The sequence below is a fragment of the Ursus arctos genome, unplaced genomic scaffold, assembly GCF_023065955.2.
Source record: "Ursus arctos isolate Adak ecotype North America unplaced genomic scaffold, UrsArc2.0 scaffold_13, whole genome shotgun sequence".
In the NCBI taxonomy this organism is placed as follows: Eukaryota; Metazoa; Chordata; class Mammalia; order Carnivora; family Ursidae; genus Ursus; species Ursus arctos.
Genome location: NW_026622797.1, coordinates 24,643,018 through 24,669,511, shown reverse-complemented (window position 1 = coordinate 24,669,511; position 26,494 = coordinate 24,643,018). Strand labels below are relative to the sequence as shown.

At 39.6% G+C, this 26,494-nt stretch overlaps 1 long non-coding RNA gene across 4 annotated transcripts in view; it reads left to right on the top strand.

Annotated features, from left to right (window-relative positions):
- The window catches only part of LOC113259502 (uncharacterized), a 282,949-nt gene that overhangs the window by 234,585 nt on the left and 21,870 nt on the right, over positions 1-26,494 (top strand). Inside the window, exon 1 of one of the 4 annotated variants that reach the window (XR_007191563.2) lies at positions 4,391-4,475. The exons of the other annotated variants lie outside the window; for them this stretch is intronic. This is a non-coding gene — a long non-coding RNA (uncharacterized LOC113259502). Of the gene's footprint in view, positions 1-4,390; positions 4,476-26,494 lie in introns of those variants that run through there. 4 annotated transcript variants of the gene reach the window in all.

The following is a 26,494-nucleotide window of genomic DNA, read 5'->3' as shown; positions in this document are numbered from 1 at the left end:
AGCCGAAGGCAGACACTTACCCGACTGAGCCACCCAGGCGCCCCTGATGTGCTGATAATTCTTAGTGAGATTCAGTCAGAATTAAGTTGTATTCTGTATATCGATGAGACACTTCTATTTGTAACTCTAGTTTGAAGACTAATATCAGGAATGGTTAAAAAAAAAAAAAAGAAAAGAAAGAAATCCCTGAAGTAATATGTATCAGAAAATGAAGAGCTCCTCCTCCCCTCTGAAAGAAAACGAATTGTCTTTTATTCAACTTAAGTCTAAAGTCTTAGCCAATCAGTGAGTGAGATACGTGCTGGCCCTCTGACAATTGTCAGGTCTTCACACTGTTGCTAATGATTTGTTGACAGGAACACCAGATGATGGCAACAGAGGTGAGTGTAGGAGAGAAGAAGGCCCGGGAGCCTCACTGAGCTCGTGGAGCACTGGCAGAGAGCAGTAGGCAGGGTGCGAGCCAGACCCCCATTAATTGGCCCTTGGTAAGTTCCAGGATCTAGATTTTATGGACTCTACTTGGCATGAAATTAAAATGGAAAAGGGTTCAGTTTGATTATCTCCTTTCTACCTATATATAAATATATTCCAAGGAGAAAACCTGATTGCACCATTTCTGAAATCCTGCACCTGAGTCTTTAAAATCACAGACTATCCTGGACCCAGTGCTCATTGGATCATTTGTCATTATGCCAAATCATTCTTGGCTCTCAGAGCACTTGAAAAACATGTTTTGGAGATTCTGTGTAACATTCTGGGTGGGGTGGTTTCTAAAAGGCTCAGTCTTAAACACAAAACAGAGCTGTAAGGCCAGTGATTAGCATTGATGCAAGACGTTCATAGCTATGCTAAATCTGCATAATATTCAGAATGCTCTAGCTCCACGCGGCTTGACACATCTTTCACCCTATGCTGACAGGAGAGGGCTGAAGAACGTGGGTTACACACTTTCAATCTTTACCCAAATAAACTGAGTTTCTGCAAAGAAGGATGCAAATTTGATAATGAGAATTCATGTAGAGTTCTCTTCAAAAATTATGAAGTATTTCATAAATATATAGTAAGTGTAAATTACAACAATAACATTTCTACCCCTGCGTTTACCATCTAGTTTCAGAAAGAGAACTTCTCTAATCCTTTTGAAGCTCCCTATAATTTTTTTCTCCTTCTGCCTCACTCCAGACGTAACCACTATCTTGATTTTTGTGTTTATCATTCCCATCCTTTCCTGAGAGTTTTCCTTACAGTCCTCAAATATGTATAAAAATATGATATATATCAATATATAAATATTTACTGTAAATATATACATATATATACTATATGTTTGTAAAAATATATAGTAAAACCATAAGCAAAAGGATATTAGTGTACATATATTCCCAACAAAATCGTGTTAATTTTATGAATTTTATAACTTTATAGGAAAAGTATAATATTTTATGCCTTTTTCTATAATTTGCTTCTTTGTTCAGAATTTTATATATGAGACTCATTCATATGCATGTAGCTCATCAGTTCTCTCTGTTGTTGAGTATCCGGTTGCATAAATATACCACAAGTTGTCTATTTACTCCCTTTTTGACTGAAAGCCCATTGTTTCACAAGCAAATTTTCACTAGGGTATAAAAAGTGGAATCACTGATAAATGGAATATGAATATCTGCAACTTTGCCAGGTGATGCCAAACTGTTCTCCAAAATCAGTAAATCAGTTCACACACCCACTAACAGTGGCTTATGGTTCCTTTTGCTCCATATCTTCTCCAACCTTTGGTACAGTAAGACTTTCAGATTCTTGCCAATTCAGTGGGAGTGAAATGGTATCTTGCAGCAGACTTAGTATTATTTTCCCTTGTTTCTAAAAAGTTTGAGCTTCTGATTATATGTTTCTCCTTCTGTTAAATGTCTGTTTATTTTGTATGACCATTTTATTATTTATTGGGTTGTTGACTTTTACTTGTCTGTTTTTAGCAGTTATTTCTGGACACAAGTGCTTGTTTTGATTATGTATGTATGTTGTAAATATCTTCTTTCGGATTCTTATCTTTTTAATTTCTTTTGACATAGTCTTTTATTTATTTAATTTTTTTTTACCAAGGCAAACAAATATTTTCTGCTTAATATTTAAAGAGGTAAGACTAAGTTAATTTTAATACTCAGAATTTTTATTCAAATATAAGAATTATAAATGGTAAAATACATTTGTGTTCATTATTTTATTTTATTTTATTAATTTATTTGTGTGTGTGTGTTCATTATTTTAAAAGGCAAAATGGCAGATACGTGTTTTCTGTCATTCTCTGGCAAAATTCTCTATTAAGATGATTATATCTGGTGTTAACCAAATGGATTTATTTATTTATTTAACTGAATCCTGTTATCATTTTGGGCATATCCAAAAAGTCTGTAAAAAAATAAAATAGCAACACATGTCTCTCCTTCCATATCAAATTTCTGGGAAAAGGGCTCTATACTTGTCTCCCCTTCCTTATAATTATTCACTCCTTTTCTTCTGGTAATCTGGCTTCCCCTCAACTCACTTGGAAACTGATCTTTCAAAAGATCACAGAGACCTTGTAATTTCCCAATTGAATGGCCTCTTATTTAGAATTGCCAGATTTAGCAAATAAAAATACAGAATTTACAGTTAAATTTGAATTTCAGATAAACAGAGAATAACTTTTTAGTGTGTGTCCTAAACGTCCGAATGTATGTCCCAAATACCGTCCCTCATCCCCTACCTCCAAGCCCATTCAATCAAGCACAGAATATTGTCAGTGCCTCAAGTATTCATATTGATAATTCTACAGTGAAACAAAGATAGGAAATTTGGGTATTTAGTACGTAGGATACCCTTATAGAACAGTGAGCTCTGATTATATTTTTTTCCTAATCAAATGCTGTTCCACCAGTCTCCAAGCCTGAGATTTTGCGCTCCGCTGGATTCTCCCAAGGCAGTATGACTGGGGAAGAAGATGTAGGCTAACATAAATTATCCTAGTGGAATTTGTTGGAGCCTCAGGGAATGGTTCCGATGAAGAGAATCCAGCTCTGAGAAAAAAAAGAGAAAATTGGAGTGGTGTGTGGGTGGGGGATGGGGAGGGAAAGCATGGAATTGGGCCTGAGGCTCCCCTCCTCTTTTACTCTAATGCTCCATCATATACAATTTAGTTTTCACCTAACTTCTCCTATCCTCTGGAAGGAAATGCAAGAGACAGATAAATATAAACTCCAGAAATGGAAATTAAAGCAACAATAACATATCTTGAATGGGTTTCACATGGGTGAGGGAATGTGGTCAAAAGCCTTTCTCAATAAATGACTTTTGTTTGATTTGAACTTTTAATTGCAGTAATAATTTCATGATGTAAGTGAATTTGAACTACAGATTTTCAATAACATTGAAATTAGACTAGTATACCAAAAACAATGGCAACATTTAACACTTAGAAATAGCCTGGTATGACAAAAAACAGAATTCCTAAAACCAAGAATCACTACTTCCTTCAAGGTTCTGTCTTTAGTCATTGCTTTCTGTGTGGAAATTCGGTTCTTCATTGGCGACCCGCTTTAGAAGTCACTGTCTTCCTGAAGTGCTTGCCAGTCTCAAATTTCAGCAAGTGAGCGGCTCAGAGCAAGTTTGCATTTCGATTTAGGTTTCACTTACTGTACTGTATACTACAGTTTTTCCAAGTCCCAGTCCCCTTCTGCATCATCACTTCCTTAAGGCAGGAGCCCACGCCTTACCTGTAGTCACTTCTCCACTGTTCTTGGCACTGGGTTGAGCTCAAGGACAGTTGACTTGAACCTCACTTAGCCTTAAAACAAAGAATAAACAATTCATTTTGCTCAGCTTGACAAACATGGTTCTTGTAGCACAGTTATATATTACTAGTAAAATAAATTGGTAATATATTCTATCTCCAAAATTATATTTTGATAATCTGTCTTTGAGTATACATACACTCAAGTTTTGGAAAATAGTTTGAAAATTTCAAAGGAGACAGTTGGATACTTGAGTGATAAAGATGTATTTAAAAAGCAGAGGTCTAAAAAATGCTTGACCAGCTAAGCAAGGGAAGGTCATTTTAAAATGATGGGTCTTTCTCTTGTCTGGAAAGCCAGAAGACTTTTAACACAACATTACTGCAAGGAGAAAGTTTGAAAAACAAGGAAGGTGGCCTTTCCTCCAAAGACTTCAGCTATATATTATCATGGATCCCGATTTATATATGTGGAAATTGATGATGTTGAGCAACTTGCCTAAAGGGAGTCACTGATGAGAGCTGGGAAAAATCTCCCAGCTTGTGCTGTAACCCGTAGACTGTGTTGACAGAAGTCAGGCTCTGCAGACTGTTTTGTAAGTGTAATGTTAGCATAACGTTAGCAAACAATAAAGCAACATCTGCTACAGACACAGCCAGCGAAATCAGTTTTTTAAAAGAACAAAATGACCTGAGAGAGAGAGAGGAGGTAAGTCTGGGAAAGATGAGCCCTGTGGTTGCTAACATTTTTATTAGAGACTTACAGAGAAATGAATGTTCACCCCCTAAGAGTAACTCGGGAAACATCTGATGTGCCACAATTATTCCTGCACAATACCTCTCTATTCCTTACCTCTCAATAGCCCAGTTTTCTGGTTATCTGACATGGACACAGCTTTACTGAAATGACGGGAGGAGCGGGAAGGAGCTGCGTCTCATGTGGGGAGAGGTATATGGACATAAGTACTAAAATAAAATATAAGCCTGGCATCAAAGAGTGGCTTAAAGAGTGTTCCCCCATCATGTTTCTAGGAAGAAAGTAAGCATGCCATTTAGATCATTGCTAGAATATTGAATTGCTACCATTGGCTTTCACAGTTTGAATAAAATATGTAACCAAATCCTAACACTCATTATAAAAACACATATGGAAAATCCTTTTTCATTCAGAGCAGACAACATAGAAGCACTATTTTATCCACAAGAATGTGTCCCAATGAATATGACACCGGAGCCCCGGACTGCTGTGCTGCTTTAATTTGCCACAAGAGCTAGGATTTTTTTTTTTTTTTTTTTTTTTTTTTTTTGCTTCACATTCCTCACAAGTCTCTATTTTAAAGCTCTTAGGCAAGAGGTGATGTGGGGACAGTATTGTATTCATAAAGATTTCAAAGATGTGGAGGTTCCCACTGTTTGACCTATTTTGCCAGTCATGCATTATGTACTGTAGAAAGTTTCGTGCATACAGCGGACTTGTTAATGCTTAATATGTTCTTATGTCTCTGCATTTATATGTGTGAGTGTATATACGTACATGTATTTTTTTGGGTGCAAATGCATACTTTTTCTAGGTGAAAAGATGAATAATCTTAATATTATCAATTATGTATGCATTTTCATTTAAGATCATAGTTATATACCTTAAGAATTTATTTTTCACATCCAGAATTCCTTAAGCAAAGAGAGTTAGTTTAAAATTCAAGAAGGCACCCAAAGAATACAAGAACAAGAATTCAAAAAGATACATGCACTGTTATGTTTATTGCAGCATTATGTACAATAGCCAAATTATGAAAGCAGTCCAAGTGTCCATTGATGAATGGATAAAGATGTGATATATTTATATATCGTATGTATACATACACACACACACACAGTGGAATATTGATGCATATATATTGTATATTATATATATACTATATTATATATATTGTATTATACACACACACACAATGGAATATTATTCAGCTGTAAAAAGAATGAAGTCTTGCCATTTGCAACAACGTGGACAGAGCTAGAGTGTATTATGCTAAGTGAAATAAGTCAGTCAGAGAAAGACAAATACCATATTATTTCACTCATATGTGGAATTTAAGTAACAAAACAAACAAGCAAAGTTAAAAGAAGAGAGTGAGGCAAACCAAGAAACAGACTCTTAACTATAGAGAACAAACTGGTGGTTACCAGAGGGGAGGTGGGTGGAGGGTTGGGTGAAAGAGGTGATGGGGGTTAAGAGTACACTTATCCTGATGAGCACTGAGTAATGTACAGAATTGTTGAATCACTATATCGTACACCTGAAACTAGTATAACACTGCATACTGGACTTAATTATACTGGAACTAAAATAAAAAACCTCAAAATAAAATGAGAGGAAAAAAAAATTCAAGAAGGCGACAGGGGTTAATTGTATAAAATACAGTGTGCCAGATTCTATCATCACCAACTTGCTAGTCGTGAGAAATGTATTTTGGAAGCTTTGTCAATGTTTTCAGACCACTAAGATCTTAGTGTAGTAATAGCCTAAGAATTGATGTGACTATTAAAAGTCTGTAATTTACAACTCAGAGCAAATTATCTAGTGGCTGAATCTCACTTGATATGGTGTTATAGCCTGAACCTCAGAAAAATCAGATAGTTGTTTTCTTGAGGAATTAAGGCAATAGTAGGGGATTGGGTTCTGCCTTCGTGTCATTTACTGATTCTTTCGTTTGATGCATCTTCTGAGTGCCTACTCTCAGCAAGACACCGCTTTATGTGCTGCTACAGAATGTTGAGTAGGTGGCCAAGTCCCGCTTGTAGGGGTCCATCTTTATATTTTAGTGAGGGAGACAGAACAATAAGCAATTACATAGATGAAAAGAAGATGATTTCCACTAGGAAAGAAAACAGAATGGGGCAACTTTTTATGGAGGGAATTAGGGAAGCCTTCTGAAGAAATAATATTTGAGCTGAGTCTGAATGGTAAAAATAAAGCATCTTCTTGAAAGTATGAGGGGGTGAGTATTCTAGGCAGTGGGAACAGTTTCAGGCCGAGACAAGGCCACACCGGAAAAAACAACCAGGCCTGAGCGGTGGGCCCCGGGAGGGGGCATAGGGTAGAGGATGAGGGCAAAGAGGTGGGAAGGACTTGGCTTTGAAGACCATGGTAAGGAGTCTGGCCTTCTGTGACAAAAAGTCATCAGAAGGTTTTAAATTAGGCCCCTGGCTTGATTTATGTTTTGAAAGATCACTCAGATTTTTGTGTGGAGAAAGCATCATTAAGGGATGGAGGTAGAAACAAAATCAGATGACATTCTGTTGAGGCTTCCATTGGGGGGATAGCGGTGGAGATGGAGAGAAGTATCAGTGGACGGAACGGGGATGTGTTTTGGTGAAGCCTACAGGTTGATGGGTTAAGGGGAAAAAGCATAATTCAGAGGACTTAAACACGTAGGTGCAATGTGGTGCCATTTATTGAGAGGGTAAGTTGGAGGAGTAGATTGAAGTGGGGGATGAGGAGGTGATGACGGTTTGTTGCACTGGGGAAAGCTCATGGAGATAGATCCCAAAGAGGTGGAAGGCATCCTTATACAAAGCTTTGAAAGCCTTGAGTCAGAATTACTAAATCAACTCCTTCCTTTGCCTTGTCCTTAAAATCTTCTCCTTATCTTTAAAATCCTCTCCTCTGCCTTATCTTTAAAATCCTTTTGGTCCCTCAAGAGGGACAAATGCCTGGGGCTGAAGAATTAAGTACAATTTGGAAATGTTTGTAGACTCAGCTATAAAAAATACAGTTTCAGCACAACATCCCCACCCATGCCTTCTAGCGCACCTCCCCCACCAGTCTGGTTTTTTTTTTTTTTTTTTTTCCCTAATCCATTTTGAACTACATTCCATGACAAATGTGCAAGGAAGAAAGCTGGTTGTTCTTGTATTGCTCATTCCACTCATCCTTCCAGGAGAACAGACTATATGTTTATAACAAACCAGTAGAACTTTGGGTGGGAAATGTTTTTCTTCCCTGTTATCAGAATGTAGCCAGACTTAAAGAAGACTGGTTATCTATTAGTCTTTGGTATTCTAAACACGCGGGTGTGGACTCCCCACCTGGCTGTGGCTTGCCTGAATTGTAACCAAGACTGTCCCAATTAGGTTGCCTAAATGCCTGTGAGATTATGTTTTTTGGCAGTTCGACCAGAAGCCCAGTGCTTAGGCCAGAATATTAATAGTATTGTAAATTCATAAAGGACAGAACTGACATCTTCTAAGAATGTAACAATGAAGTGCAGTGAGTGCTTTCAATATGAATATAACAAAAATATAAACTCAGAAATGAGCTTGATCCTTCAAAGGATCATTAGGGAAACAATGCAAATCTAAAGTATTTTTTAAATACCTTTAAAAAAAGGTCTTTCAGGAATAGTTTCAGTTGCATGTTCAAAAATTCTTTTTTTCTTGACATGTTCCATTTTTGATAAAAATTCACTTATCAGAGTGAAAAAAAATTATACAGGATTTAGAGTCACAGGCCTGGGTCAGATCCAACCTTTGCTACACTCTGGGTTTATGACCTCAGAAAGCACTTATTTGAGTTTTCATTTATTCATCTAAAAATTGGGGAAATTATAATAGCCTCTAAAAATATGCATGCCTTGAATCCAGTAATTCTACTTCTAGGAAATTAACTGAAAGAAATGATCACAGAAATCTACAAAGACTTACCTATGAAAAGGGTTCATCTGAAGCACTGAAATATTGGAATTCTTTGAGTAGATTATGACATATCCATATAAGAGAATACCCAACAGTGAGTACAGATGATTTTGTAGAAGAAATTTAGTGACATGAAAAACTGTTCAGAATATGATATTAAGTGAAAAATTATAAAGTTATGCACACATGATTAATTTTGGAGGCCAGAGCATATTTATATTCTCACTCATAGAAGAAAGACTAAACCCATAAGCCTGGTACTGTCAGTAGTGGTTAGATTGGAGCAGTGAGACCTTGAGCGAGGTTTGGTTTCTTCTTTCTACTCTTCTAGATTTTCCAAACTTCCTTCCGTGAATGTGTACTAATTTAATGATTATTAAAGAAGCATTAGATGGAGACACTAATATCCACCTTATAGATTTGTGGTAAGAATTTAATAGGTGAGATGATTTACAAAATACACTTAGCTTAGTGCCTGGCATTTATCTGGCATTCTCAGTAACTTTTACCCAGTTTAATCACTCATTCATGGATTCAGCTCAAACTGATTTTTGACTTAAAGCCCCAAATATTGCACTTTAAATGGTGAAAATTTGCCACCATGAAGGATAACCAAAAGAACATACTACACGCTCGAAGGCAGTTTCAAAAGAGATGCACCTGAAATGCTTTAAGTGCTGTGGTGGGGACCCTGAAATTTGCATTTAAACTTAAGGTGACTTAAGTCACCTTAACTTTGGAACATTTATTTGGACACATAAGCTTTGGATTGTTTGTTTTAAAACCTGTCATTACTGTGTAGTCACATAGGGTGCATAGATAGATGGAACAATATCTACCTCAAAGTGAGCAATTAGTCTGTCATGATAAATGCCCCCTCTTCTTCAGGCTGATGCAAAGTGTCTTGACAGAGCCTCTTGTGTCCTCCCAGAAACACTCTGTGAGCCCTGCTGCTTTTTCTTAGTAACATTCTTCATCCTGCAGAAATGTAGAGGGGAACTTTTGTGGCCATGGCTGAAAGACAGCTGATATGACCCCTGTCTCTCTTTCTGGACAGTTTATCCTCCTGAACTCCTTGCCCACTACCCGGGTTACACGCACATGCGTGCACACGGGCACGCACGCATGCATGCGTGGTCCTTCTTACCGCCCTCGGTCCCCTCCTATCTCCCTTCTTTTTTGCTGAGTTAGGAGCTCCTCCTTTTTTTTTTAATCTCTGTTTTAGCATTTACCATAGAATATTGTAAACATCACTCTGCTTATCTCACTCTTGCACTGGAGTTCCTTGAGAGATCTCTCACTTTTATTTACTCTCTGCGTCTTCGTTTCTTCATCTTAGTTTTTCATTGGCAGAGTGGGAACAGAAAGCCTCATGTTCATTGTGGGCATTCCACTGCATCGTGGAAATAGAATTTTCTGGCGCATAGTGGTTACCCAAGAATGGAAGCTATTGTGGTGATTATATTATTTATTCACTTTTGTATCCTCAGGGCCTCATATAGTGCCTGATGTGTGATGAGTGTAAAATACATGTCTGGTGGATGGATGAATTAGTTGATAACTTTACAGAATATGGCTTTCAAATGAAAGAAGAATGCCTTTTTGTAGTGTTTATAGAACACTTGCTCTGCTCACCCCTTTCCCTGTCAGGTGCTCGTGCTCGGGTACTCTCTTTCCTTGGGAAATTTATTGCTCTCATATAGGTATAGAAAGTCTATTGACTGTTAATTCCACGTAGATGTGGCTTAATAGAGATAAGAGGAATTTCCTCCCTTGATCATCACCTCCTTAATCTACCTAGTTTTTATTGTCCAGGGCCCATGTTCCTGTCTTGTTAACCTCTCCACTCTCTGAATCCGCCAACTCCTGGCTGCGGTAATCTGATCAAGATGACATCAGCTGTACTGCTAACCCCAGATCCCTCTGATCGGTTAGTTCCAATCTATTTGCCTCTCTTCGTGTTGACGAAACCTGTTAGCTGATTTGCATTCCACCTCCTGTCGTTCCCCTACTTTCCTGGAGGAAGATATTTGTGACTTATTTTAAGCCAGTGGAATCACTCTAAGAGTGAAGTGCTATTTTTAAGCCTTTGAGGAGCAGTTTAGAAAGAACGATTTAGGGATGGGGCCCATTTCACAGTAATATCCCACAGACATTTCAAGTCCGTGGTGCGTTTCAGCATATTAAGACACTAGAGGTAAAGGGGTCACCGTTCTTGGATACTAAATGCTAAAGTACTCAGGAGCAAATGGCTTCTTAAAGCAATGCTCTGAGGTGCGGGTGACACACATCACAAGCCATTTGCTGCTTAGGAGAATGCCTTCCTTTTCAGTGTCTTCCGAACAGACAGCTGGCTCTTCGCTCTTTATCTTCAATGGATGCAGAATTTCGTCCTCTTTAATCAGGACCACTGTCTCTGCGCCCTGGTCAGACTTCTTGCCTCCTACTGGTCCTTCAAAGATCGTGTGCTGGATCTAGGGCTCTGGGTGGCTTTCCAGGGGGAGCAGACCTCCATAAGCTGATGGTGAGGTGAAAGCCCTCTTGATTGATGATCTCACTTGCTTTTATGTGCTTTATTTAATTGAACCCCCAGTCCACCTACCAAAGTACATTTCCTCACTGAAAAGCCCTACCAGTTCCAGGAAGTCTTCCCAGATTGATAAGAACACAAATGTTTTATCTTGTCTCAACATTTCCAGACCTTGATATTGATTGTTCCCATCTCAGTTATGCATCGAATACTTTCCCTGCTCCCTCCTTTACTGCTCATGCTTGTGTGTAAGTCTGTGCCTCCTTGATTAACTGCGGTTTTTGTTTTGCTATCTGTATATTCCTATCGCTGCTGGTGCAGAGCATTATTCCAGTAATAGACCACACAGTTAGAATAAGACTACTTTTCTTTTTCTTTCTTTCTTTCTGTCTTTCTTTCTTTCTTTCTTTGATCAGTGAAGCACTAGCTATAATTACAACTTAGTAAATGCTTTTCTGTTGATGATGAAATGTTCCTTCACAGTCATAGACTGTACCTTCCTGTAATCCAGGTGTACTGTAGGTCATGGGGAAACAATGGTGGGATGTTAAAGCTGATAAAATCTGGAGTCATGTCTTATTAACAAACTGAAAACTTGGATACCTTTTAAAACAATTTATTTATATACATGGAACCAGCTACTACTGTGGGTTGGGATTGAAAATAAAACCACAGTTTCTGACACAGATTGTGGAGTTTGGATAAAGACAAAGAACTTTCTAAAATGCCTGGATTGCTCCAACTTTCAGGGAAGTCACCACTCCACAAATGAGGTAACATATTGATTTTTTTTTTCCCTGGTGGGGGCACTAGACTTCTCTCTGTATATATATTTTCTTTTGACATAGTGAGAAAATCTACCACTAAGTTTTGGAGATATTGCCATAATCACTAATTTCACAGGGAAGAAAGATGATTGCAGCCATATTTTTGTCACTTTGTTGCTGTCATTCCTGGTTATAATTCATAGCACTGTTGAATGGGGGTTGATATTTTACCGGGACTTATCGATAGGAATATGCACACGGTTATGTTATGTTTAAGTTAGAAGGGACCCAAGAGCACTTTTGTTCTCTAAATAAGGACACAGATCTTTAGAGAGATGACATTTAAGATTAGACAGCTAACATATTGCAAACCCAGGCCATTGGATTCCCAGTCTACTTCCCTTTCCAGTAAAGTGGTGCCTCTATGAGTTCTTGGAGCTGAAAATAGGGTAGGGCTGGTAATGTTGAGAAATTGCTCTCAAGTTTTGCCTATTTACATGGAAGTCTTCATAGTGCTTCACTGATGCCTTCACTTTTTCCAGAGGTGTTATTGTGGACATAATCAGTACGTGCTTGTGTATATGGAGCATACCTACCTGTTATGTAAAGTAATGAGACACTATACTGAAAACTGTTGTTCCAGATAATGCTGAATCATCACTGACCTGGCCCGCAGGTCTTTGTGAATGAAGAAAATTAAATAGGATGGCAGCAAATATTTGATATGGGGGGAAAGGGTTGAATATTAGAGAAAGGTGCAAAAAAGGACAAATTTCCCACGTTCTGTGCCTTTCTTAGGCCATGTGAGTCCAGTGGCGGGGCTCCTGGCTTATTGGCGGGGAGAGGGTGCCCCGCTGTTTTTTTTTATCCTCTTATTTCCATCTCTCTACCCCTTGACAAGTTCCAGAAGTTTCTGTCTCCAGGTAAATGTAAAAGAAAAAAAAATATTGTGTATAACCTTTTCTCAATCTTATTTCCTATTTCTTGTAGGTACTAGGCTATGGAGATGGTTGACCCATCCATAGGTTAAAAACCAAAAATGAAACAAAATCTCTAAACTTTTTGTAAACTCTCTCTCTTTGTACTTCCTTGTAAGTAAATCCCACTAGGCCTTGGCTGTGTCCCCCACCACATTAGGGTTCACAGGGTTCCTCTTCTGCATCACTTAGAACTACTGAGGTGAGGGCAAGCCTGGTCCTCTGCTTACCAGCATTATAACAAGGTCTTCATTTTGTTCCACTTTTCGGGGCAATTCCTTGCCCGGAAGCACAGGGCTTCCCTTCCCAAGAGACTCTAAAATGTACGTCTCTCTTCCAAAATTATGGGAATCTTAATTTGTAATAAAATCACATGAATGAGTTGTGGTAGGTTTTTGGCAGGATCTAGAAAATAATGGTTTCATTTAAACATGAATCACTAAAATACTGCTTCCTTCACATAATTAAGTCAAAGCAACCCTTATTGTTAGCATTAAGAGATTTCCTCCACAAATCTTTGTGCCTTACGTAGACTTTTCAGTATGGAGGTCCGGGCGCTATAGCACAGAAAATGGTTCTCACAAATCTTCTTTTCTCTAAAACATAGAAGAAATATGCATTGCTTCTCATTACCTTCCTGAAGAGATGTTCTCAGGTTTCTAGAGTATCAATAGGCTGATGATTACATGCATGAATAAATATTCCAAAGGTGAAGAAAGGGAAAAGTTGAGGAATGTTGTTTCCCCTGAGGGAGATTTCTTAATAACCATGGGAAGGGCATGGGGATCACTATTTAGTGTGGAGGGTACCATGGTTGGGAGCTTCCCTGGGATAGGACTCGGTATGTTACCCAGTTCCCCTTGTCCTAAACAGGACTGCGGTTTGGTGCATATGGTGGTGGTGAGTCCAGCGATGCACTGACAGCGTGTGGGTTTAATGAAATATCACTGGGAGCTTTGCTTTGCTGTGGAATCAGTTGTTATGCAATAGTGCTTCTGAGTCACATAAAGAATAAATAATGTTATTTTCAAACAGTATTTATTTTTAAATATAGGTAGACTTGACCATGTTTAAGATGCTGAAGAAAAGGAAAATGCTGTCCCCTTTGGACACTTGAAGTCTGAAAGACAACGTGGTTGGGAGCCTGAAGAGTAACTTCGATCTTTCTTTTCCAAATGAAGGAAATTAAGACACTTTTTGTCCTTGTCCCAATGACACCGATTCTTCCTTTCTGTTGCAAGTTAGTCTTTGTCTATGAGGGAAAGTAAGGAGGTGTATGACTTACTTTCATTATAGAGAAAACCAGGCAGCTGACTAGGGAAAATACAGCTGATTGGAGAAGAAGGAAGGAACAGTTTATAACATAAGAATTTTTTTCTTTTTGGGTAGGACGGACCAATTATAAAATATCAGAGTTTCACTTGTTAACACATTCTGTGTTCCTATTAAGACAATTTTTAATGATTTTTTATTATATTATGTTAGTCACCATACAATACATCCCCGGTTTCCGATGTAAAGCTTGATGATTCATTATTTGCATATAACACCCAGTGCACCATGCAATACGTGCCCTCCTTACTACCCATCACCGGTCTATCCCATTCCCCCACCCCCCTCCCCTCTGAAGCCCTCAGTTTGTTTCTCATAGTCCATAGTCTCTCATGTTTCATTCCCCCTTCTGATTACCCCCCCTTTCTTTATCCCTTTCTTCCCCTACCGATCATCCTAGTTCTTATGTTCCATAGATGAGAGAAATCATATGATAGTTGTCTTTCTCTGCTTGACTTATTTCACTTAGCATTATCTCCTCCAGTGCCGTCCATGTTGCAGCAAATGTTGAGAATTCGTTCTTTCTGATAGCTGAGTAATATTCCATTGTATATATGGACCACAGCTTCTTAATCCAGTCATCTGTTGAAGGGCATCTCGGCTCCTTCCACAATTTAGCTATTGTGGACATTGCTGCTATGAACATTGGGGTGCATATGGCCCTTCTCTTCACTACGTCTGTATCTTTGGGGTAAACACCCAGTAGTGCAATGGCTGGATCATAGGGTAGCTCAATTTTTAACTTTTTAAGGGACCTCCACACTGTTTTCCGGAGTGGCTGTACCAACTTGCATTCCCACCAACAATGTAGGAGGGATCCCCTTTCTCCACATCCTCTCCAACAATTGTTTCTTGCCTTGCCTATTAAGACAATTTTTAATAATTGTTGGACTTGATTCCTTCTTCGAAGTAGGGGCCCATCTACTCTTCATGTGGAATACTTTTCACACTGATGTCCAAGGGGCAGAGTCAAGGTCTAAGTCATGATTACCCCAATAGTAGAAGTAAACACACAAAGCGGGATGAGTTTCAAAGGCTACTTTAAAAAAAAATCACATTTTATTCTTCTTTGATTTGGTTGAACATCCAGATGATACACAGTTCAAACGAGTACACAATGAGAAGTCCAGTTCCCTTCAACCTCATCCCACAACAATCTAGCTTTTCTCCAGAGACAATCATTGTTATTGTTTTGCTTTACTGTCCTGAAGATGGCCTATTAGAGGCTCCTTTTAAAAATACTCTTTTACACCTCCTGATAATATCAGGTCATGACGCTCAAATGTTTCCCACCAGTGAAAGGTATCTGGACCCCTTTTGGCAAGAGGGATGGGTATAACCTGAGATTTTCTTTACAGGGTGACAGAGCCTCACAACCACCCTGAAAGATAGTACAACCAACCCCATTTTCCAGATGAGGAAGCCTGTGATTCCAGAAAATTGTGATTGGCCTGGTTCAACGAGTTGTTACTGGTGGAATCAGAGTCCCCACCCAGGCAGCCTGATCCCTTGGCCTTATTTTTTCCACCATCCAGTGTTGCTCGACGTACCCAGAGGTGTCTTTGGCACCCGTTAGTCTTCTCCAGTAAGGGTGCAAATGGGTTTTCTTCTTTTGCAATCATGCTCCCAAACAGCTTATAAGAAAACGTCAGTATTATCCTAGCAAAATCCAGAACTCCAACAAAATAGGTGTTTCATGAATTCAGACAGACACACAGACCCACAAACCTTCATGACCTCCTCACAGCTTCCCTGCCCAACTTTGACATCAGGTTTAATGTTTGTCACCATTCACAAGTTCTCTCGGGAGGAAGCCCTACTTACTTCTTCCATTCAGCCACGGTAAACATAGTGAGTGGGAGGGTGATTCAAGGCAGACTTGCCCAAAGTGCCAGGCAATTGTTCATCATTGTTGGGGGTTCGTATCAGCAAACTTGCCATTTTTGCCCCCCTCAGTGCACCCCGTTTCATCTCTGAGGTAGTGCGACCGGCTACAACAGCTCTGAGGCAGCCGATGTCAGGGACTCTCTTGGTTTCCAGTTTCACTGTTTTGAGCATTCTTACTGGTGCACACCCTGATTTGGTTATATGTGGCCCAATTTCTTTGCAGCCCTCTGTGCATTTGACCATGATGGACATACTACATTTATTTTAGAATCATTTTTTCAATAGTGATCATAAATAGTTTCTGCAGCATTACTAGAAGGACACGTTATTCCCCATTTGTATTACTCTATCACTTTGAACTATCATTAATAATTGGTTTGCATTATCTGTATGCTACTACCCCCAATTCTCTAAGGCTATTTAATAACTTGGCATTAATTTTAGTCCATGTACATACTTCTGAAAATAACAAAGGAGAGAAGTACTGGAGATTCCTTCAAGCATTAGCATAGCGTGTGTATCCACAAAGAATGAAGCGTTCTGCTATTTATCCCTGATCCTGCTACAAAGTAACATTCCTTATAGCTCTAAATGGGCACCTAAAAATTAAAGTCCATTACTATCAATGTATATAGGATGTACTCTCTTTTCTTTGTTATGTTAAAAGCACAGAAACATGTCTGACCCTGATTAATGTTTCTCATGATTAGAATGAATAGGCGTTTAAGTTGCTTTGTAACTGTATCAAAGTTTGTTGAAATACACTATTTTTTTCTCTTTTCTCAGTCATGTAAGAAAGAGCATGCTTGAGAGTAATATTCCTCATATGCAACATTAAAACAGACTTGTATATAGCATCTCAGTTCTCCCCCTAGGAAACTTGCCTGAAGATAACAAGGGATTTGTCAAAGAAACTGCACACTGAAGTGCATGGGTGGTTGAGGCCGGGCATCGCTGGGGACCCATCTGCCTGGGCGTCCTGAGGGGAGAGGCAAAGACTGCCTTTACTATTGGAGCCAGACCGTTGACTGTGGTGGGAAAGCTCTAGTCTCTACACACAGGACAAAGCATTTCCAAGGATGCTCTTGTAGGATGTTCATACCTGCTGTTATGGACTGAGTGTTTGCATCTCCCCCCGCCCCAGCCCCCCCAAAAACTCATATGCTTAATCTCCAATGTGATGGTATTTGCAGGTGGAGCCTTTGACAGGTAATTAGGTTTAGATGAGGTCTTGAGGGTGAGGCCCCATGATGAGATGAGTGCCCTAAGAAAGGGAGACTAGAGCTTTTTCTCTGTCCACCTTGTGAGGACACCAGGAGAAGATAGCCATTTGCAAGCCAGAAGAGGCCCCTCAGGGGGAAACTGAGTCAGCTGACCCCTGGATTCTGACATTCCCAGACTCCAGAACCAAACTAAATAAACCTAATAAATAAATTCTTGTTGTTTTAGCCACCCCGTCTATGGTTTCTGTGATGGTAGCCCGAGCTGTCCAGGACAATTGCATACTTTAATGCTACTCTAATATTGAAATTTTGACTTATCCTCTTAGCCCTTTACTCAGTGTTACTGTTTGCCAGACAGCCTGTCAGGTCAAAAGTCCTCATGATCTTCCCTGGAAACAGTTTCTTCTCTAATATCTCCAAGTTCAAAGATTGAATCCTGGTAGATTCCCCTAACCAGGAGTATTTAGTGTTTTTGTTTAAAATTACATTTCCTTGATAATTTATTCATTACACTCAATCACCAACACTATCTTAAAATTCTTTCTTTTCCCTTGTCTGTGTGTCTCCATTAGAATCTTAACCCTGTGAAGGTTAGGACTTGTTCTCTTTTGTCCCTCAGTGCATTGCAGTAGTCTGCTAGCACAGTGCCCAGCACCAAGAGGTGCTTATGGATGACCGAGTGAGGAGCACTGCCCGGATGTGAAGGTCAGTATGTGAGAGAACCTCTGAGTCAGGACTTACTGGGTCCTTGAAAAGAGCGAAGGAATTCTTTGGATGGTGTTTTTCCCAGGGTGTCTCTTTCCATCCTCTTCTCGATTCCTTGTCTGGATACTGTCAAACTCATTTCCTTGCTTTGCTTTAAATTGACCATTCTAAACTGACCTGTGACAAGAAGACTGAACTAATAAAGTGGATTCCCCAGAGCTTCTCTGAAAGAGTTGAAGGAAGATATTGAGGAACTGCTTGGCCAGATTGGTAATCTTAAACAGATTATAATTTAGGCTCAGAAGCAAGAAGAAATCTAGGGCAGACCCATAAGATTATGGTCTCTCTACCACACTAGGATCATTCAACACTGACATATAGGAAAGAGGGAGAAAAGATTTCTCCAATAGGCAATTAAGAGCCCTAAATAATTGCCTTACATTATGATGTAAATTTGCATGCAGATAAGAAGAAAAGTGTGGGTGGAGCATATGTAGATTTTCATAATGTATTTGATAATTCGATTTTCAGTGGAGTATCCCAATGATTTTCTCCCTGGGGAAAAGAGGATGATTAGTCACAGCTGGGGAACCAACTTAAAAATAGGAAATGAAGGGTATTGTAAACAGACGATTTAGAATGGGGAAGTAGAAAAGGGAGCAATGTTCAAGTCCTGCTTTTAATCAGACTCCTTATAAATGAATTTTAGTGTCTACATTTGTGAATAACATAAAACTTCTTTGGGTTGGAAGACAAACTAAAAAAGAGACAAATGCAGAAAGTTCACAAATTGGTGTTAAGTAGAGATACACATGGCAACTGGGACAATGGAGAGGTTTTAGGTAATAGCAAAACCAGATGTTTATCAGGAGTTTACCATGTACTGGCCCCTCTTCTAAGCACTGGCATCATTATTTTACTTAGATTTATAATCACCATAGGAAGTTAGTGCTATGATTATCCTCATTTCATTAATGATGGACATCAGATAGTTAGTTTGCTCAGGATTACACAAATAGCAAATGGTGGAGCTGGATTTAAGCTAGGGATCCTGACTCAACACTTGTGTGCCTTACCATCACTCTGGGGGACCCATCAAATATGTAGAAGATAAAGGAATAGAAACTAGGAAAGAGACTAAAGATCCAGAAACCATTCAAAGAGGAAACTTCAAAGAAGAAAGTAAAAAAAAAAAAAAAGTTGTGAAATACCAAACCAAATGTTGTCCTATTGTCCTATATTATAATTAGGATGCATTTACGTCTGCATTTTTGTGGGCAGTTCTAGTCAGATTAATTTAAGTTAGAACCAACCAATAGAAGAAAATTCGTGATAAATATGGCAAAAGAGATGAAAATGAAAGTTTGGGAGAAAGACTTTATTTTAAAGATAAAGTGTGAGAAAAGGCTGAGATGAAGACCTATGACATCATAACTGGCCAAGTAAATATGGGACATGATGCCCTCATTTAGTAATAAACCCAGGGCGTTTTTACCCCCAGAGTTGGTGTGGGTGGGATATATGATATATATTGCTGTGTTTAACAAATTACTAAGAATAATTATAAGAACTTTTGAAAATAGAAGCAGGTCCAGCCTACAGGAGTGATGCCAAGGAGGATAGTCATGGGCCTTACCAAGCCAAGTGTTTCTTGAAAAAAAAAAAAATGAAGAGAGAGAGAGAGAGGGAGAAAGTGCACTGAAGTGGTCAACTGTGGCTTTGAAGTCAGACAGACGGAGGCTTAAGTCCTTGCTCTCCAGTTCACTGAGAAGTTATTTAATCCCTCTGAGATGCGGTTTCATCACCTGCCAACTGTAGATAATCATACTTCACTGGGCAATTGGGCCTGGCGCATAATTGGCACTGAAAAGATGTTGGCCGTTACCATGATTAAGATGACCCATGTATGTCTGTGTGATGTGCTCCCCAAGCCCTTTCTCTTCCATGAGGCTGAAGGTTGTTAAGGGTTTCAGGTGGATTTTACCCAGAGCTGAGGTTCTTCGGCTCAGCTCTGAACTTCTGTTTATATCTCTGTATGGACGAGGGGACATCTCCCTGACCTCCCTGAATCTTGGGACAATACATACTTTTGTGGCCTTCTCTTGCAAATTAGAGCAGCTTACCTATTTATTTCTTGATTCCCTTTTCTTAACAGCTTATAGTTATGTAGTCGTCTCCTATGTATCTCTTCTGAATTTTGGTTTTGGTTGCTTGGTTTGTTTTGATGATCCTTTTATGCCCATAAGGTGAAAGGAGAAGGACAATGTGTGTTTGCCTCTCTTGTGGAGAGTGGACTCTTTTTGTCTGCCATCTCTTATCTCCTAGATTGAGAACCCTTGAGTCCAGGGACCAAACATATTGCGAGTAACAAAAACAAGCATTCTCAAAGAAGCCTTCTGCGATGGAAATGACAAGCTGAATCAAAGACAAAGTAGAGTGTGTTTATTATGACTCACATGTTGTCCTAGAACTTCTGAGTCCCTGCTCCATTTTGTTTAAATCAAGCGTGTCAGGTGATCCGGCCACAAGGACTTAGTGTGACACTAATGTGCATTTTGCTGAAACAAGGTCAGCAGTCAGGGCTGGAAGCTGCACCCTAGGGAATTCAGCTGTGACAGTGGCCCACCAAATTAGAATTTAGGAAATTATTTCCTAAATTTCAACAACATTTCTCATTTCTGGGCAATGTCATTTTTTTTTAATCTTATTTTTTTTTTCCATTTGCCTTGTGAGTAGGTGACTCTTTTTCAGTTGACAACAGTGAGGAGTTGACTGAAGAGAGAAACAGGAAGAAAGAAATTGTCCAGAACTTTGAAATTATATATTTCCACTTCTATTATATTTATAATTTCAAAGAAATAGAGAAATAGTTTGAAAAAGGGAGCACCGGCCAAAAAAAATTTACAATGAAAAGCAAATAGTTGATTAGAATTTGAGATTATGACCATTACTTTATTTGTTATTTTTGTAAGCTGACATCCACCTTAAAGACATAACTTTGGAAAAATGTATAAAATTAGAAACACATTGACAATAAAGCATGTTCACCCTGTCCTCTTAATTTTTACCTCAGCTTCAAATTTTCTGGCTACAGTCACACACACACACACACACACACACACACACACACACACACACAAGAAAAGAAATGTCATTGAAGAATAACATAGTTTTGCTTAATCTTTCAAACTTCTTTACATGCTTTAGATGGCATCTACCTGGAGCCTGGGGCCTGCCAACATAGACACCTTGAAACTGAAGCTTTGACATGTCCCGCAACACTGTTTTCTGAGATGGAATCCACTCAGAAATGCAGTCAACATCCATGTTTGCTTTCAATTAAAAAAAAAATAAGTTAATTTAAAAAAGGATGTTTTTAATCAACTAGGGAAATATATCAGAAAATTTCAGCTACATATTGAAAGTTACAGAGAAAGAGACAGAAAGAGGGAGAGAGAGAGGGAGGGAGAAAAGAGGGGGTGGAGAGGGGTATCATGGGGACTGAGATGTGCGTATTAACGAGACTCGGGACAGCTGCATTTATAGCTGTGTTACCCAATGCATGCAACTATGTTTCTCCTTATCCTTCACAGTTACTAAGGAAGTTGCCAAGGTCGCCCATTACCCTTGTCTTTTTAAGGCTGGCTTCGAAGTATATTAGGTACACCTCATATCCAACAATGACAGAGGGGACGGATAAAAAGGAGGGCTGTCTATTCAGAGGTGCTGAATCTAATCTTTTGTCAAACGATGTAGGCACTATATTCTGGGTGAAACCTTTGTCAACTGAGGCAAAATGCCTGAGCATTTGCTTTAAAATTTTTTACATGTAGTATTTAAAATGAACGTCCATTTTGGAGATTAGATGAAGTTGTTAGGTGTTCTCCAGCACTGAAGGAAGGCTCCAGAGTGACCCCGGGCTGCTTTCCTCGCTCAGGGCACCTACTTTGCAAGTTAAGTTCAAATTCCAGTTTCCTTGTTCAACTTGCACACCACTCAGAAGTTGACTGCAAAGCTTTTTTTTTTCTCCTCTCTCTCTCTTCCCTTTTTGTTTTGCCTTGATTTTAATCATCTAATTAAAGAATTCTGGATATGGATTAACTTCTTTCCTTCCCTCCCCATCCCCCCAGCTGTTTTGACTGCCAGGGACTAAGCACCACAGTGCTTTGATGGATTTCCTATTTTGATGGTAAAATCTTTGTTTTTCTTACAAAAAAGATTTTCTCTGCTTCTAATAAAACTCTAATCTTGCCCTTCTGACTCCTCATTCCCTGCATCCCTTCCTTCCATGTTTCAGGAAGGAGCAATTAAGCAATCCTGTCATGTTTCTTCTGAAAGTAGCAAAAAAAGTGTCTTTAAGGCCGCTTGTGCTGCGTCATGACATAAATGCCTTTCTACACCACCCAAAGCATTCTGAGTTAAGGCAGGAAGCCTGATTCTAAGCCACTATTGAACTAATCCCTGGAAAAACAGAAGTGTGGAAGAAGGGAAGAGCACTGAAGGAAAACAAACTTTTTGAGTAAAAAGTCCAGTCTTTCTTCCTGTGTATAGTTTAAAAGTGCTGACTCACTGGAATAAATTTGAGGTTCAGGTTACGATTTTCTTATAGTGGATTTTGTGATTAAACTCATTGAATAAACCCTTCAATGTTTACGTGGCATATATGTGGAGATTAAATTCTGCCCACTCCCCCACATTCTCATCTATCAAAACCATTGCTATCTGATTTCTTTTTGCTAAAGGCCCCTGGAAACACATCTGCCTTGGAATTCTGAGCACTTCGGCAGCTGCGGGAGGCCTGTATTCCTGGGCCCTGAGGTGCACCGGGATCGCAGCTCCAGAGAGAGCCCAGGAAAAGCGGCATTCCACTGAACATAAGGCCCACACCCATGCCACACCTTCAGAGACAGGAGGGAAACAGAGCTAAGGTTTACCAAGGGAAAAAGGGGATCCCCTTTCCTTCCCCCTACCGTATTTCCTTCCTCAGGTGGGGTCGGGCCGCCATTACTGTTTTTCCTGATGACAGGAATATGGCGCTTGACCTGCTCTTCTCTTTTTCAAGACTCAGTAAAAGGTTAGGAGACATTTCTTCTGGGAGTGGGGGCCGTTCCTGACACCCACACCTATCCACCTCTGACTTTCAGACCTTAGTCTTCTCCTTTTTATCCTCTCCTTGTACCACCTTTTTGGCTGGACTCTCTACCGAGTGGGCACTACTCCTCCTAGCCACTGGACTCCAAAGAGACGACTCTTTGTAGCATCCCGTCTAGCACTTAGGAGATGCTAAGTGAGCAAACAAACTGTGAGAGCCCACGGAGCTCTTCTGACTCCCTGACTGAGCCAGGAAGCCCCATTTATGCTGAGCCAGACAGAGCAAGCCTAATACTTCTTAAAACAGGAGATACGTTGGAGGAGGGGGAGGAGGAAAACAATGATAGAAGTGGTCTCCTGGTAAACAAAGTGAGAGCCTTTGTAAGGGCCAACAAATAAAAATAATCTGGGAATCTCTGTTTTACTGGAAACTGAGTGTTTTCAACCCAGATTCGGGGCTGGCTTGTTTTATCACTGTGAGCCAATCACAGATGCAGTCGTGTCAGTTTCTGCATGTATTTTTCCCTTCCAGTTCTGTGCTGGAGTTGAAGCCATCAAAATGCTAGTATGATCTATACCAGTCGTCTCCAAAGTTTTTAACTGTGCATTCTATGAGTAAAAAATTTATCAGCCCACATCTCCTCTTTCTACATAGCTATAAATTATATGCATGCACTACTACTTGGCTAATGCATCATGCACATTATAAAATATTACTCATATAAATTAAAAGATGAGACAAAAATATAAATAGAAATTCCAGCATTTCTTTTCAGGTCTGGACGGATCATTGTTGCATCCTCCATGGCTGGCACACCCCGGTATGGAGGTCACTGCTGTATCATGACCTTCTCCCACTTTCCTCAGTGTGACTTAATGATTTGGTCAAAGTCAGAGCATGGAGCTGTGGGCTACTTATGCTTCTCTCTGCCTCAGTTTACCTCTCCTGATGATACAGCTTTGTTTATCTCACAGAAATACAAAGATCAATGGATGGTACACTTGACCCTAAAAGTGAGGTCATTTGTTTGGTATATTGTGTATTAATTCCTTCTAACCTGTACTGTTTTCTGGGAAAATCTTATTTCATTGAATCATGTTGATTCTTCCATTAAAATGGTGCAAATGAGGGAGTCATTTTCATCTTTGAATCGTGGAATTCTGGCAGTTGTAGGAATCTTAGTTGTGACCTCTAGCCTAGTTTTTACCCAGTGACACAGGGAAAATGAGCCATAAAGACGATAGGAGATTTCTTGATATGGCAGATAATCCTTGTTGCCTGCAAAACTGACCTTTCCTCCTTTTTTCTAATTTTGTTTACCCTCTTCTGAGTGGCCACATGCTTGAAGGCAGGCTGGGCTCCCTCTTCTGCCCCAGGGAGTGTATCTTGATTAGGCTAAGTCAGTCATGGAAATTGTATTCATGAGCCTTGCTAAGTGATTGGGTTTATGCTTAGGCACAGGGCATGGTCCGCCCAAACTTCTTAGAAATTTCTTTCAGTTTACAAAAGGGAGACAACTGGTAGATATTTCTTTGTTTTCTCTGGATCTCATGATCTATGCGTGACGTGGATCCTTCAAGTAGCCACCTGAGGAGTACGGAGGGACAACCTGTCCAGGATGCATGGCAGGGTAGAGACATGGTCACCAGTCACAGAGCTGTCAACTTCAACACAGTGGGGCTTCCATAACTCTGGGTTTCGTGAGATGAAAAATAATAAATGCCTTCATGGCTTATACCACTGTTAGTTGCATTTCCTGTTATTTGTAGCCAGATGCATTCTAACTAAAACACTTATACAAGGGGGTTAGAAATGGCACAAGAATCCAGAACTTTAAAATAGCAAGTAATATCCTGCTTGGTTTTTATTTACAAATAGCAGCTGAAAAGAATTAATTCATCCTGCATGGGAAGGGCAGTTTGTTCCTTTCATTTTAGGAACTTTAGTCTCTGTATACTTAGAAAGTTCTGGAAGAATATAAAATTATTTGATATAGGAATGTTCTTCTTCTTTGTGTCTACTGAATGTTTGACTCTGATGACATCTTGATGGGTTTCTTCTGAGAAAACATATTTAGTTTTTAATATTGAGCTTCCCATTCAGGGATACCCGGTTACAGTACAAATTTCATCTACTGGCAAATAAAACTTGCCTACGGAGGCCCCGGGCCAACAGTCTCTCAGTGAATTAGTGGCAAAACGCCTGAGTGTGGAATCGGGGTGGTTGTATGTTCAAACTAAACCTCCATTTGCCGCTGGTCCAAGCTGCCTTTGCTGCTGCTGCTTAGTGGGGACACTCAGAAATAACCCAGAAGCTTATAAAGGTAATGAGTGGTTTCAAATCACCCATAGACGCCCATAGTAAATGGAAAGCTTTTGTCAACATCTTTAATGGCTTCAGTTGGTAAATTATTAACAGAATATATGTGGAGTCCTCAGCATTTCAAATACATTTCCTTTCTGAACAGGAACATTGGAGAACACTGTCTCTCCTGCCAACTTGCAAGCTGCAGGTGCCTACTCTCCCTCCCGTTTCCCTTCCTCCCTCTCTCAGGTGGTGTGGAGTCTTCTTCTCTTACTCAAGGGGCTTCTCCTCACACGGCTGAGGGCTCTTCGCTTCTCATGCATGCTTACCCTTGTCCAGGCCCTGTCATGTGATTAGTTTCATTCCATTCAACTCCTTTCCTGGTATGTGGGGGAAAGATCACAATTTGAAAAAAAAAAAAAAAAGCAAAACTGGATTCCGGTTAAGAATCTGCCACTTACTAACTTATTAACTTTTAGTAAATCGCTTAACTTCTCTCAGCCTTGTTTTCTTCACCTGTAAATCGGGAATAGTCCACGTCCACGGGGACTGTTGTCTGCTTCTCATATGTGTCAGAATCAAGTGATCCTCGTGGAGAGGCTGTGAACCTCATGATTCTCAATATTTACAAATTTTATTGCTCATGTTGATATTTTTCCTTCAAAGGAGGTTGACACACAGCCACTCAGATGTTCCAGTTCTGACTGACTCAGTAGGCTGTAAGAACAAGTCCACATGCCAATGAGTGGACTGACCCATTTGATACATTTGCTGGAAAATATAGAGTGTGTTGTGGTTTTTACACTGATGAACACTGAGAAGCTGATCCTCTTGTTATTCACAGCAACACTTCCTTACTTATACCTGGTGTGCTCGGTAATGTCCATATGCTGGGCATATTCAATATTCAAGGTAGAAAGGGGAAAGAGTAGAGGAAGGGTGAGTGGGAGAGACAGATCATACTTTAACAAGATTTTTTTAAGAACAGTAGCTATTACATTGTTATGATTGTATATGTGGGTCAGGAGACACTATCTTGAATCGAAGACAATAAAATCTGTGGTCTATACCTGTCAGTGACTTGATGACACTGGGCAAAATATGTAAATTTTCCTCATCAATGAGATGGAAATGGGAATCGTACCTACCTATGTGTACATAGGGTTGCTGTATTAAATGGGATAATACACAAAGTAACTAATGCTCGATGACGATG